A 15,257-nucleotide genomic window follows, 5' to 3' on the forward strand; every position below is an offset into this window, starting at 1 on the left:
TGGAAAACGGGGGATTTGAGGTTGTTCCTGGGTATGTTATACTCTTCTTTAACTTTTGTGAATGAGCCCTCTTCTAATTGGCTCTTGTTATATAATCAGTTGGTTATGTACATTGTGCGTAGTGGTCACATTACATTGTTTTAGTCCTTTTGGGCTGCTATGACAATATACATCAAAAACAAACCAAAACGAAACAAACAATACACATCAGACGGGTGGCTTGTAAACAACAGGTATTTATTCTCACTGTTCTGGAGGCTGCGAACTCCAGGATTCTGTTGCCGGCAGACTTGGTAAGGGCCTGCTTCTTGGTTCACAGATGCCACCTTCTTGCTGTGTCCCCACTTGGTGGAGGGGGCAAGCGAGAAGCTCTCTGGGGCTCCGTTTATTAAGGTCCTCATCTCATTCATGGGGGCTCTGTCCTCATGACCCGGTCACCTCCCAAAGGCCCCACCTCCTAATACCATCACCTTGGGCATTAGGTTTTCAACATATGAATTTTGGGGGGACTCAAACATTCCGATTGTAGCATATATATAACCAGTCATTTATATTTAGAAAGCTGTTGATTTTAAGATATAATCGTGTAACTGGGCACTTTTCAAGCTCTTATCAATTCTGACCTCTTTTTTTGGTTATTTTTCTTGAATTTTCTAGGTAGACAGTCATATAGTCTGTAGGTGATGATTATTTTTTTTTTCTTCTCTTGTTTCTATTTCTATTTCATGTTTTATTACCAGAGTTTAGACTAGATAGAAGGATAAGAGATTGTTAACTGAATCTGTTGAGTGATTTTTTTTTTTTAACATGAGATTGAGCATGGTCCTTCAGGTGGATGTACTTTCCCTGTCCTGTAGGGCAGGGGTCCCCAGCCCCTGGGCCTCGGAACCAGCTGCACAGCAGGAGGTGAGTGGCGGGTGAGCGAGGGAAGCTTCATCTGTCGCTCCGCATTGCTCGCATTATCGCCTGAACCATCACTTGCATCACTGCCTGAGCCATCCCCTCCCCGCCCCTCCCCATCCGTGGAAAAACTGTCCTCCACGAAACTGGTCCCTGCTGCCAAAAAGGTTGGGGACAGCTGCCATAGGGGGTAGGTTGTATGACCCTTCAAGGCTTCTCCTCATTAGTCTCGCCACTCTTTGTGCACCTACAGACCCATTGCACCAGTAGGTTCAGTTCCCTTAGAAAAACAAAGCAGTGTGTGTGCATAGTCATTAAAGGTGAGCCAGCTGTGTATGTGATGGGGGCTAAGCCAGTATGAATGACAGGTTGATGTTGACTTTGGGAACTTGGACTCACCCGCAGACATGGAAAGCCAACATAGTATATTAGCTTCTATAAAGACTGTAATCAGGCAAATGAATTTGTCCAGACACAGGCTAATATTGTTGTAGTGATTTTTTTTTTTTTTTTTTTTTTTTTGCGGTATGCGGGCCTCTCACTGTTGTGGCCTCTCCCGTTGCGGAGCACAGGCTCCGGACGCACAGGCCTAGCGGCCATGGCTCACGGGCTTAGTTGCTCCGCGGCATGTGGGATCTTCCCGGACCGGGGCACGAACCCGTGTCTCCTGCATCGGCAGGCGGATTCTCAACCACTGCGCCACCAGGGAAGCCCTGTTGTAGTGATTTTAAACGCTTTTCAAAAGTATTGTGGAATATAGAGCCGTGGATTACAAGAAATGGCAATCAAACAGCAGAAGCAAATAATGAACACTTAATAGGGAAGTTAAATTTTCGCACCTGACCAGACTTGCTGCAAAGGACTAATCTAAAAACTTAATATGAGCACTATCTCTGTTAAATGACAGTATAAGAGAAGTAATCTCAAATCATCCAGAATTAATTATCTTTGTACTAGGCTGTTTGAAATGACTCAAAATAGCTTCTGAAGACAGGCAGTCTTTCTTTACGCACACATAATTGTCTTCTCAGGTTGGAAAGTTGCCACATATTAAGCCAAACATATTTTTGTACCTAATTCTTATATTTCTATCAGTTTATTTTCAGGAGAAGCCAATTTGAGAACTGAAGTCATGTAAGAGAATAATTTTGATGGAAATGAATATTTCTAAGCTTGATGCATTTTCTATGAGTGTTGCATAATATTTTAGGAAGTATGTATGGCAGGCATGCCAAAAATTACATTTAATTTCCTAAAGACTCTAGAAAGTAATAAAAAAATTTAGATTAGTTTAATTGGTAGCTAGTTTAATACTGAGAGAGCTAGTTTGCCTCTACTAGCAGTTTTAAGAGGTTAGTCTAATATAAGTAACTACTTTGTGCCCTACCCCCAAACTTCATACTGAATTTTTTCTGCTAGATTTTAGAATTATCATTTTGACAACAACCCAAGATATTGTAATGGAATATAAATGTGAGTTAGAACTAATATCTCAGTTTGGAGCATGAAAAAAAGAAAGGAGGGGCTTCCCTGGTGGCGCAGTGGTTGAGAATCCGCCTGCCGATGCAGGAGACACGGGTTCGTGCCCTGGTCCGGGAAGATCCCACATGCCGCGGAGCAACTAAGCCCGTGAGCCATGGCCGCTGAGCCTGTGCGTCCAGAGCCTGTGCTCCGCAACGGGAGAGGCCACAACAGTGAGAGGCCCGCATACCGCAAAAAAAAAAAAAAAAAAAAAAAAAGAAAGGAGATATGTGATCTGAAAATCACCCTTCTTCAAGGTTGGGACTAGAAGGATACTTGTCAGGCAGTTGCCTCAAGCGCAAAATTTAAGGGGGTACTAAAAAACTACCCAATAAAATAAATAATATTTTCATATGGTTAAAAAATTAAAATTAGTGCAAAAATTCGTAAACAAAATATCAAAAATTTAAGAAAGACAAGATCAGTATCTGATTTTTCCTTTTGTGTAAGGCTCCGTATGTCATAGCATGACTGATCATGTTACTGATTGTGTTTTAATTTAAAATTTTGATATTTTGTTCACCATGGATTTTTGTTTTGCATTAATTTTTATGTTTTAAAAATATCATTTATCTTGGAACCACCTCTGGAATGTTGGAGTAAGAACATTGTGTAAATTCTCTTTTCCAAAACAGCAGTGAGAACAAAATTTCACTGAGTGAGGCAAAAATTGTCACAATAAACTATTTTAGAACTCTGGAAATTGATCAAAGACTTGCAACAATCCAGGGGGTGTTTATTCAAGAAAAAAGACTGAATTGTGGTAAGAATAGTGACCTTTGTGGCATTTAAATTTATTCCCATTACCTCTTCCCAGAACCACGGTAGCCTTGAAAGCTAAAAGCTACTGGAGGGGACAGAGTAGGTTCAGAGCTCTTCAAGTGACCCATTCTTAGAAAACTGTCACTGTATGACCTGTCTGGCAGCTCCCTGAAAAGCTCAGAACTTGTTTTTTTTTTTTTTTAACATCTTTATTGGAGTATAATTGCTTTACAATGGTGTGTTAGTTTCTGCTTTATAACAAAGTGAATAAGTTATACATATACATATGTTCCCATATCTCTTCCCTCTTGCGTCTCCCTCCCTCCCACCCCTCTAGGTGGTCACATAGCACCGAGCTGATCTCCCTGTGCTATGCGGCTGCTTCCCACTAGCTATCTATTTCACATTTGGTAGTGTATATATGTCCATGCCACTCTCTCACTTTGTCACAGCTTACCCTTCCCCCTCCCCATGTCCTCAAGTCCATTCTCTAGTAGGTCTGTGTCTTTATTCCCATCTTACCCCTAGGTTCTTCATGACATTTTTTCCCCCTTAGATTCCATATATATGTGTTAGCATATGGTATTTGTCTTTCTCTTTCCGATTTACTTCACTTTGTATGACAGACTCTAGGTCCATCCCTCTCACTACAAATAACTCAATTTCGTTTGTTTTTTTTATGGTTGAGTATATACAATGGAATATTACTCAGCCATAAAAAGAACTTGTTTTTATTTCTCCTGACTCAGAACTCATTCTTTGTAAACACCCTTAGGGGATTTGTTAGAAACATCAGTGACAATTGTTTAACAACACAGCTTCCTAAGGTGGCTACACAGGTTGGGGTTAACAAGAGGTTGACCAAAAAACTGAAACGGAATAATTGGGAAAAGATATATCTGTAGAGGGCTGTGAAAAACTTTGACGTATTCCTTAGAATCTAGAAGGCCCATATGCATATTCAAGTCTGTACATATCCCTAAGTAAGACTTGAGAAGGCCTTAATCTGTCACTTCTGGCTGACATTGAGGCTGTACACAAGCAGGAAGAATAGACAGAGTTGTAAACTGTCATCAGGGCATAGAAAGCCCATGTCAACATACACACAGAGCCCACAGCAAAGGCTGTGAGACATATTGGTTCAAAGCATTTAAGGAAATCTCTGTCCCATCATTAGCTGACTAATGAAGCAAATTGCACAGAGACCTAAGTGACTGCACATGGTAAAGAGAGTAGACTCTATAGAATTAGTCCAGGAAATGGACAGATAGCATTAGGAACAACAAAAGCAAACAGCAACAACAATAAACCTTTGGTTGGAGTGGCAGAATCTGATTTCTGGAGTTGCCGTATTATATTATTTAAAATCAAATTTCAGTACACAATTACAATACACAAAGAAACAGGAACATATGACCAAGTCACAGGCACAAAACAATTTAAAAAGTCCCTGAAAAAGTTCAAATGTTGGACTTACTGGACAAATATTTTAAGTCAGCAATCATAAATGTGTTCAAAGAATGAAAGGAAGTCACGTCTAAAGAATTAAAGGATGAGAATGATGTCTCACCAAATAAAGAATATAAATAAAGGGATAGAAATAACTTTAAAAGAACCAAATAGAAATTCTGGAGTTGGAAAGTACAATAATGGATGAAAAATAGTTTTGAATTGGCAGAAGAATCAGTGAACCTGAAAGTAGGTCAATTGAAATTATACAATTTGAGGAACAGAAAGCCAAATGAATGAAGAAAAATGAACAGAACTTCAGATTATTCATTGTGAGTACCAACATAGGCATAATGGAAGTCCCAGAAGGAGAAAAGAGAGAGAAAGAATACTTGAAGAAACGATGGCCCCAAACTTGCCAAATTTAATTTAAAAGATTAATCTGCACATCCAAGAAGGTCAGTACCTTTCAGGATAAACACAGAGCTCTACAGCCAGACACACAACAGTCAAGCTGTTAAAAGCCAAAACAAAGAAAGCAGCAAGAGAGAATGACCCATATAGTTTTGCTATATCCAGCAAAACTATCCTTCAACAAAGAAGAAAAAAATAAGACATCTCAGAAAAACAAAAACAGAGAAATTGTCACTACCAGACTTGCCCTATAAGAAATATTAAAGGGGAGCTCTCAGGTTGTAATAAAAGAACACTAGACAGTAACTCAAATCCATGGAAGAAATAAAGAGTATCAGTAAAAGTAACTGATTATGTAAATATCAAGGCAGTATAAACTACTAAGAAAATAACTAAGACATATAAAAGAAACAACGAGGGAATTAAAATGCTATAGAAAAATACCTAACACAAAAGAAGGCAGTAATGGAGGGATAGAGGGACAAAAAGACATAAGACATTCAGAAAACAGAGTAAAATGGCAAATGTAAATACTATCAGTAATTACATTAAATGTAAATGAACTAAACATGCCAGTAAAAAGTCAGAGATGGGCAGAATAAATTACATAAACATGATCTGACTATATTCTCACTACAGCAGACCCATTTTATATTCAAACAAATAGTTTGAAAGTAAAAGAATAGAATAAGGTATACCATACAAATAGTAACCAAAAGAGTGCTGGGAGTGGCTATTTTAAGTAAAAAATTATCACAAGAGACAAAGAAGGTCATTATGTATTGATAAAAGGGTCAATCCATCAGGAAGACATGACAATTACAAACATATGTGCATCTAACAACAGTTTCCCAAAATACATGAAGCAAAAACTGACAGAATTGATGGGAAAAATAAAAAATACAACAATAATAGTTGGAGATTTCAATATCCTGCTTTCAATAACAAGTCAAAACTGGGCAGAAGTTTAGCTAGGCAACTAGGCAGAAGATCAACAAGGAAATAGAAGACCTGAACAACATTATAAACCAGCTAGAACCAAGAGACATCCAAAGAACAACCCACCCAACCATAGTAGAATACACATTGTTTTCAGGTGCATGTAGAAAATTCTTCAGAATAGACTATATTAGGCCATAGATCATGTTTCAATAACTTTAAAAGCATTGAAATCACACAAGGTATTTTTTTTTTTTTTTTATCATACTGGAGTGATATAAGAAATCAGTAGCAGAAGGAAATTTCAGAAATTCATAAAATGCGGAAATTAAACACTATACTCTTTAATAACCAGTGGGTCAAAGAAGACATCACAAGGGAAATTAGAAAATGCTTTGAGGTGAATGAAAACAAAACATACTAAAACTTATGGGATGCCGGTAAATCAGTGCTTAGAGGGATATATATAGTTAAGAATGCCTATATTAACACAAGAAGGGTCACAAATCAATAACCTAATCTTTCACCTTAAGAAAGTAGAAAAAGAAGAGAAAACTGAACCCTAAGCAAGCAGAAGGAAGGAAATAATAAAGACCAGAGTAGAAGTAAGTGAACTAGAGAATAGAAAAACAGTAGAGAAAATCAATAAAACCTAAAATTAATCCTTTTAAAAATATTATGAATAACTTTATGTCAACAGATTAGATAACCTAAATGAAATGGATAAACTCCTAGGAAGACACAGACTACCCAACTGACCCAAGAAGAAATAGAAAATCTGAAGTGACCTGTTACAAGTAAAGAAATTGAATTAGTTAAAATTTCCTGCAAGGAAAATCCCACACTAAGATGACTTCACTGGTAAATTATATCAAACAGTGAAGAATTAATAACAATTTAGCATAATCTCTTCCAGAAAATGGAAAAGGAGGGAACATTTCCCAACTCAATTAAAAAAATTTTATTTATTTATTTATTTAGTTTTGGCTGTGTTGTGTCTTCGTTTCTGTGCGAGGGCTTTCTCTAGTTGCGGCAGTCGGGGGCCACTCTTCATCGTGGCGCGCGGGCCTCTCACTATCGCGGTCTCTCTTGTTGCAGAGCACAGGCTCCAGATGCGCAGGCTCAGTAGTTGTGGCTCACGGGCCTAGTCGCTCCGCGGCATGTGGGATCTTCCCAGACCAGGGCTCGAACCTGTGTCCCCCGCATTGGCAGGCAGATTCTCAACCACTGCGCCACCAAGGAAGCCCCCAACTCATTTTTGAGGCCATTAATATTTTGATACTGAAACCAGAAGAAAAAAACATAAGAAAGCACAGAGCAGTATTCCTTATGAATATAGATACAAAAATTTGCAACAAGATAATAGCAAACCAAATCCAGCAACATATAGAAAGGTTTATACATCATGACCAAGTGGCATTTCTGTAAGGAATGCAGGGGTGGCTTAATATATGAAAATCAGTGTAATACACCATATTAATAGAATAAAGTACATGCAAGACTTCTACACTGAAAACATCATTGAAAGAAAGTAAAGATAAGCTAAATAAATGGAAAGACACCCCCTATTCATGGACTGAAAGACAATATTGTTAAGATGGCAATGCTTCCCAAATTGACCTACAGACTCAATGTAATCCCAACTGCTCTTTTAGCAGACTGATCCTAAAATTCATATGGAAATGCAAGGGACACAGAATAGCCAAAGCAATCCTGAAAAAGGAGAACAAAGTTGAAGGACTCACACTTCCTGATTTTAAAACTTATTACAAAACTGCGGTGATTAGATGGTGTGGTACTGGCATAAGTATAGCCTTTTGTAGATCAGTGGTATAAAATTGAGAGTCCAGAAATAAACGCTTACATTTATGATTTTTCAGCAAGGGTGATATGACAATGCAAAGAGGAAGAATAGTCTTTTTAACAAATGGTGCTGGAGTAACTGTATGTCCACATGCAGAAGAATGAAGTTGCACCTTTGCACTATATACAAAAATTAACTCAAAATGGATCACTGATTTGAATGTCAAAACTAAAATAAAAAGACCTTTAGAAGAAAACATAGAAATAAATTTTCATGCTCTTGGAGTAGGCAGTGGTTTCTTAAATATGATACCAAAAGCATAAGTAACAAAAGAAAGCATATATAAGTTGGGCTTCACAAAAATGAAAAACTTTTGTGTTTTAGAGAGTGTCATCAAGAAAAAGATAGCCCATATAAGGGGAGCAGATTTTTACAAATTATGTATCTAATAAGAACTTGTATGCAAAATGTATTAAGAATGGTTGCAACTCAATTATATAAATAACCCAATTAAAAATTGAAGGCTTCAAGTTGATATTTCTACATAGAAGATATACTAATGACAAATAAACCTATTGAAATATGGTCAGCATTAGTTATTAGGGAGATACAAATCAAAAGTACAATGAGATATCACTACATACCCACTAAGATGGCTAACATAAAAAAATACAATACCAAGTGTTGGTGAAGATTGGAACCCTGGTATATTGCTGGTGGGACTGTGAAAAGGTACACTTTGGAAAATAGTTGCTAGTTACTCAGATTATAAACATAGAGTTATAATATAACCCAGCAATTCCATTCCTAAGCATATACCTAAGAGAGTGGAAAATATATCCATGTAAAAACTGTACACCAATTTGTACATAATAGCCAAAAACTGGAAACAATTCAGTTGTCCATCAGCTGATGAATGGATAAAATGTGGCATATTCGTACAATAGAATATTATTCATTCATAAAAAGGAATGAAGTACTGACACGTGTGAACTTTGGAAACATCTTAAGTGGAAGAAGCCAGACATAAAAGGCCACACACTGTGTGGTTCCATTTACATCAGATATCCGGAATAGGCAGATTTATAGAGACAAAATGGATTAGTTAGTGGTTGTCAGAGGCTGGGCGTAGGGAGAACGATGGGGTATCTGCTAATCGGGTGGAGTTTCTTTGTGAGGTAGTGAAAATGTTTTCAAATTTGATAGTGACAACGGTTGTACAATTTTGTGAGTATATTAAAACCACTGAATTGCACCCTTTAAAATGGTGCATTTTGGGCTTCCCTGGTGGCGCAGTGGTTGCAAGTCCGCCTACCGATGCAGCGGACGCGGGTTCGTGCCCCGGTCCGGGAAGATCCCACATGCCGCGGAGCGGCTGGGCCCGTGAGCCATGGCCGCTGAGGCTGCGCGTCCGGAGCCTGTGCTCCGCAACGGGAGAGGCCACAGCAGTGAGAGGCCCGCGTACCGCAAAAAAAAAAAAAAAAAAAAAAGGTGCATTTTGTGGTATGTGAGTTACCTATCAGTAAAGCTGTTATTTAAAAATTTATTCATCTTGATTACGGGGTGTTTTGGTTCCTCTTAAATTTCGTGCCTGAGAAGAGATGCTTTGTCTCATCCTAGTCCTGACCCTGTCTTTCCCTACAGGGCTGCTGCCTCAGAATTCAGTAAAATATCTAGACTGCAAGATCAGAAACCTCAGGAAAGTTGGTGGTTACTGTGTGAAGCAACAACTGATATTAGAGAAGGAAACTCTAGTGAGTTGGTCAAACTTTGAAAGCAACGTTCTGTGAGCTTTTAACATGTGAGCAAAGTCTGTACGTCCAGCAGGGCCATGCTTGTGTATCACCGCGGTGCAGTCTTTGGTGTCCATGGCTCTCTTAGCTTTGGGAAAAGTGAAGAGCATCTTCACAGATTTCTTAGTAAGGAAGAGATAGGCTCTGTACTTTACAGAGCAGTGCTGTCTAATAGAAAAACAATGTGAGCCACGATGTAATTTTAACTTTTCTAGTAATAACCACATTAGCAAGGAAAAAAGAAACAGATGGAATTAATTTTAATATATTTTATTTATCCTAATATATTCAAAGTATTATCCTCAGATAATTAATTTTAAAAATAGGGAATGAGAAATAGATGAATGGTATAAAAAGAGGTCAAAAAGTTTATTTTGCAACTGGCTGCATGTTCATACAGAAAACAAAGCAGAACAATTTATGGTAGGTGGCTCATTTAACTGGTCTCCTGGTAGGAGGGACAATTATTTAAGCCCCTTCCTATTCCATCTGAGAAGAAAACACATTTTGTGACCATGTAGGCTTTTGTATCCAGGGCACGCACATGGCCTCTACGCTGATGGTTTTAGCCCCAGTAGCGTTGGGCGCGCCCCATGTTCCACCCAGAGCGGTGGGTCTGGTTGTGGTGGTGTTTGCTGTGCTGCTGGTGGTGCTTGTAGCAGTGGGGGGATGGGTGGGAGTGGTGGTTAGGGAAGGTCCTCAGATAGATGGGATCCCAAGTACATTAGACAGAAGTAAACCTCTCCTTCATCCCAGCTGGACTTGGAGCGGTTTGATTTTCTCAGTGTGGTGTGATCTCTGCGCCCCACCCCCACCCCCGCCCCCGCCCATCGTATAAGGGCTGGCAGCCCTTCTGCTTTCTTCCCCTGCATCTAATAACCCCTCCATCCATCTGCCCCCTACAGCTTGCTCCTCACTCACTTTTTCGTTGTTGTTGTTGTTTTTTGCATTGTTTACAACATTTTATTAAAGTACAGAATTGTTGGAATTAAGCTAAATAGAAAAGCATAGTAAATATTTACAAAAACCTTGGTAACACCACTCACCTCACACACATGTAACGAACGCAGGAAGGGCTTAGAAAGTTTCCAAGTTGAGAAGTATGGCGATTTCCTCAAATTGGATGTAACAGCTCGCTGCCGAGTATGGCATCAATATAATACATAAGATCTTTGAGAGAATGCTGTCCCCGGCTCTTCCGCCATCGAGTGCCTCCTAGAAATTTGTTCCTTGGGAGATTCAGACTCGCAGGCAGCCAGAGGGGACAAGTCAAGAGTTGAGATAATCACAATTTAGGGTCCAATTTTCTTCGTCTGATTGACTGTGTTGAGGTTCTATAGACACAGCCAGGGTCCTCACTCACGTTGACATGCTGTCCCTCGCGCCTGCCCTCCTTAGAGATCTGCGTTCTTCCTCTCACCTCGTTGCCTTCCAGCCTCCAGCTTTTCTCCCTGCCACATTTCTGCTCTTGCAAAAGACTCTTTATTGTTTCAAGGAGGAAGCCTAGAGGGAGTTGGCAGTAAATAGGGACCTGGTAGGAAGAAAGAGCGGAAAAGGTATTCTCAAGCCCTTCCAAATGCTGGAGGCAATTCATTCATTGTCTTTCAGGTGCCCTGAAGATGTGTTGGCTTGGAATGGAAACATTAATACCCAGACCCCTGATGCTGCTCAGAAAATGACGTGCGCACAGCGATAGGTAGTTTTGCAGATTTAATTGTTTCATAATCACTGGGTTTTCCAATTCTGTCTCATTCCTCGCTTGGAAAAATGATATAGTTTTTTTTTTTTTTTTTGCAGGTAAAATATGGTTGCCTATCAGTGATTTTATATGACTCAACCTAATACTAGCAGGCCTTCTGTGGTATCTATTGCAGTAGCATTTGGGAGGAAAATTTGTCTCTTTTCTACCACTGAGCAACTAATCTCCTTGCTGGACGGTTTAGAGGAGAAAGTAATTTTTGCTGATTTATTTTGAAATACAGTTTTATTAGGGATTTAATTAATATTAATGTTGTTAATATTGTAGGATTTACAGTTGCTCTGGCTTTTTATTTCTTCTGACTTATAGGAAGTAAGAAGCATAAGAAGTATAAATTTGGTGCAATTTAAGAAAATTAAGATCTACAAAATGGACATGATTATTCATGTATCAGTGGTATTCTTCCCCTGATAAAAGCCAAATCTTAAGTTCTTAAGATACTTCATTTATATGGTGTATTGAAGAATCAGTTTTCAGATCATTAACTACTTGAGGGATTAAAATAGAAAGAAAATTGAAGTCATGTAATCCATTGAGGATTAATCTGAATGTAAGATTAAGTATCTCTAAAATCCTAGACACAGCCAATGGAAAAGTAGTGAGTTTGTTGAGACAACTCCCATTATGAAGAGTTTATTTGTGGCATAATTACTGCCTAGATTCAAGAACTCCTGCGCTAACTTGATTTTTCATTGAGAAGTAGTAGTGTAGTGAAGTACCTGTTTATGTTTCCCTGAATCTTGCTCCTTCCTTCTGAATTTTCCTGTGCCTTCTCTTTTAAGGTTTCTACACCTGGATTGTCAACTAGGGCAAATTGTCACCAATGGCAGTAAAACTTGTTTTCTGGGGGTCAAGGTGAGTCTATGTGGATTTCTGTTCAATTTATGATTCCATTTGACTGGGGCTCATAGTTGCCTCTTAAATGTTGTATGATACTTCTTGGTAGTCAAAGTAAATAGCTGGGGTAATTTTGGGTAAATATGATTAATGATGCAGGCAAATAAAAATGAATTCTCATACGAAAGCTTAATTCAATTTTGCTTTTTTTAAGATGTGAGGATTATATTCAGACGTTGACTGGAACTCAAGTTCAAGCAACGTGTTTTGTTAATGATTTTAAATTCGAGGAGTGTGTATATAAGGACATCTCTTTCCTAGTGGTGATTAACCTCCTGCAACAAAAGGTTATGGTGTGATTGTTAACATGTGTTTAATGATATCAGTTGACGGAAATAGAACAAGAGGATGCAGTCGTATTTAGGGGCTTGCCTTGATTAGAGGATGTGCTTCTTGAGAGAAAAAGACCAGATTGGGAGGGAAAAAGTTAATGCAGTGCAAACAGAGTTTATTACATGATGCGTAGAAGCTTTAGTGAACAGCCAAGACCATGGAAAGTTTAAAACATTTGAGACATTTGAGAGAAGCTTTTCTGGGGGCTGCTGCTCGTCTATACGGCATTCTCTGCAAATTAGACAAAGGCATCCCTTCCACAGACCTTTTACGTCTATCTGATGGAGAATGGTTGGGCTGTACTGATTTTTAGAACAAGACACTTTATTGTCATATGCTGGAAACTTGTAAGATAAATAAATTACCGATCTTTAAGTCATCAAAGTTGTAATAAAAATACAATTTTTAAAATGATATGGTTGGTGCCTCCTTGGATGTGGTGGGCTTGCACAGATTACAACCTGAACAGCTGCCAGGCTGGCTTTGCTTTCAGGACAGATTCTAAGGAAGGGAGTTTTTTTTTTTTTTTTTTAAATTAAGTTGTGGTCCTTGAGGACGAGAGAGAAATAATAGTTTGGGGTATGGCTTTGATTGGACACCTGGATTGATTGAAAGACACTTTATCAGAGGGACAGTAGCTTCTGTAGGTTTGGAGGCCAGAGGGTTGGCCTGCATTTTCTAGGGGTAAAACTAGGGAGGGAAAACCTAAACCATGTTTTAAACCAAATTAATGACTCAGTCCTGCAATTGAGTGATAGTGTGTACTTTCAGATTCCCAGGACTTCTAAAGTGGTTTTATTCTGTAGATCACCACCTCTGTAACGTTCTTGTTCTTAAGGACTATTTATTTATTTATTTAAAAGCGTGTTTTTGTTGTTGTTGTTGTTTATTTATTTATTTATGGCTGTGTTGGGTCTTCGTTGCGGTGCGTGGGCTTCTCATTGCAGTGGCTTCTCTTGTTGTGGAGCACGGGTTCTAGGTGCGCGGGCTTCAGTAGTTGTGGCATGTGGGCTCAGTAGTTGTGGCTCGCAGGTTCTAGAATGCAGGCTCAGTAGTTGTGGCGCACGGGCTTAGTTGCTCCGCGGCATGTGGGATCTTCCCGGACCAGGGCTCGAGCCCGGGATCCCTGCATTGGCAGGCGGATTCTTAACCACTGCGCCACCAGGGAAGTCCCTTAAGGGCTATTTAAACGTGAGTTTTTCCCCCGTTAAAAAGGAGTTGCTTTCAAAATGTTGAGTGTGCCTGTAATGGCTGGCTCTTCCCTACTGATGAATTTTTGTAATTAATCTTCTGATGAGACAAAAAGCTGTTATGTTGTTGTTAACGGGTGGATATTGATTGATAAATACTGGGTAAGAGAGATGCATCAGTATGTTGGGTCCAGAGATAGGGCTGCAGGTGGTGAATGTGACTGATGACTGATGTGTTACTGAGATTAAAAAAAATAATAACAGATATGGGAGAAAACAGTGTAGTGCGGGTAGGTGATGGTGGTGGTGGTCTCGGTAGCTGGGATCATGGGTGGAGGTCGTGGTGACCGTAGGGGTGGTCAGGATGGTGGTGGCCCCGGGGGTACCGTGGGCGGGTGGGCGGCAGTAGCCAGCAGGACATCGATGACTCATGAGAGGGAAGGGAATGGGAGATGGAGAAGATGCCAGGCCATAGAAACCAAATATACGGCCTGGGAAAAAGCTCTTGCTTTCTTGGGTGCTGATGACAGAATCGATTAGAGGGAAATCCAAGGGGCTTCTCTTTGGGGAATGGTAAACACGTTTTGTTACTGTATCATTTATCCATCTCTTCCTCCCCTGGAGGATACCCCTTTCCCTTAAGAATAACTACAAAGAGATCTCAGAGAATAGTTATAACTCCAGTGAACGTTGGTGTTTATTTCCCTTACCCCTGCCACGGCCTGCATTTCTCTCGTGTGTGTGTGTGTGTGTGTGTGTGTGTGTGTGTGTGTGTGTGTGTGTGTGTAGTGGGGGGAGGTTGATCCTCTGATTACAGAAGTAGGGGAATACTGATCAGTTATTTAATTATTTATGGTTTGGCCGTGCCACGTGGCATGCGGGATCTTAGTTTCCCGACCAGGGATCTAACCCGTGCTCCCTGCAGTGGAAGCGTGGAGTCTTAACCACTGGACCGCCAGGGAAGTCCCTACATGATCAATTAAGAGAACCATTTATGTGATTTATGGGAAGAGGCCTTGGTATTATTTACCTCTGAAATCTCTCTCACCCACCCCTGCTGCGCATACATGATTTGTGTTTTGAAGAGAGAAATGATGTGGATTTAAAAAGATGAGTTTAGGGGCAGAGGTAAAGGGGAAAGAGGGTTAGGGAGGTTTACATGGATTAATTCCCTCATGGATAATTGCCTAGCTGTCTGTTTTACTTTGTTCGTATCTTTATGTATGATTTTTTTTCTTTGCCTTTGGAATACCAAGGAAAGGCTGAGAATATGGAGATGCTTTGGGTCTAATATTTGGTATCTGTGGTATTGAGCTAGTAATTTCGTGTTCCATTTTTCCTTACCTTTCATAGGGAGAATGATATTTGCTACTAGAAAAGATTTGTGAAAACACTAGCTTCACAAATGTTAAAATGAAACAATGGTATTTGAGAACAGTCCAGCTCTCTCATTGTCATTAATCTTCATAAATTTGGGGTGGATATATTTTATCACT

General features: G+C 39.5%; 1 protein-coding gene across 7 annotated transcripts in view; it reads left to right on the top strand.

Annotated features, from left to right (window-relative positions):
- Nucleotides 1-15,257, top strand: part of MTUS2 (microtubule associated scaffold protein 2) — a 499,652-nt gene that overhangs the window by 5,622 nt on the left and 478,773 nt on the right. For 5 of the 7 annotated variants that reach the window (XR_010837215.1, XM_059041785.2, XM_067016457.1 and 2 more), the window contains exons 2-3: nt 11,191-11,278; nt 12,124-12,196. The exons of the other annotated variants lie outside the window; for them this stretch is intronic. The gene's annotated coding sequence lies outside the window, so the exon portion shown is untranslated. The remainder of the gene's footprint in view (nt 1-11,190; nt 11,279-12,123; nt 12,197-15,257) is intronic. 7 annotated transcript variants of the gene reach the window in all.

Source organism: Kogia breviceps, chromosome 16 (genome assembly GCF_026419965.1).
Source record: "Kogia breviceps isolate mKogBre1 chromosome 16, mKogBre1 haplotype 1, whole genome shotgun sequence".
NCBI classification, from domain to species: Eukaryota; Metazoa; Chordata; class Mammalia; order Artiodactyla; family Physeteridae; genus Kogia; species Kogia breviceps.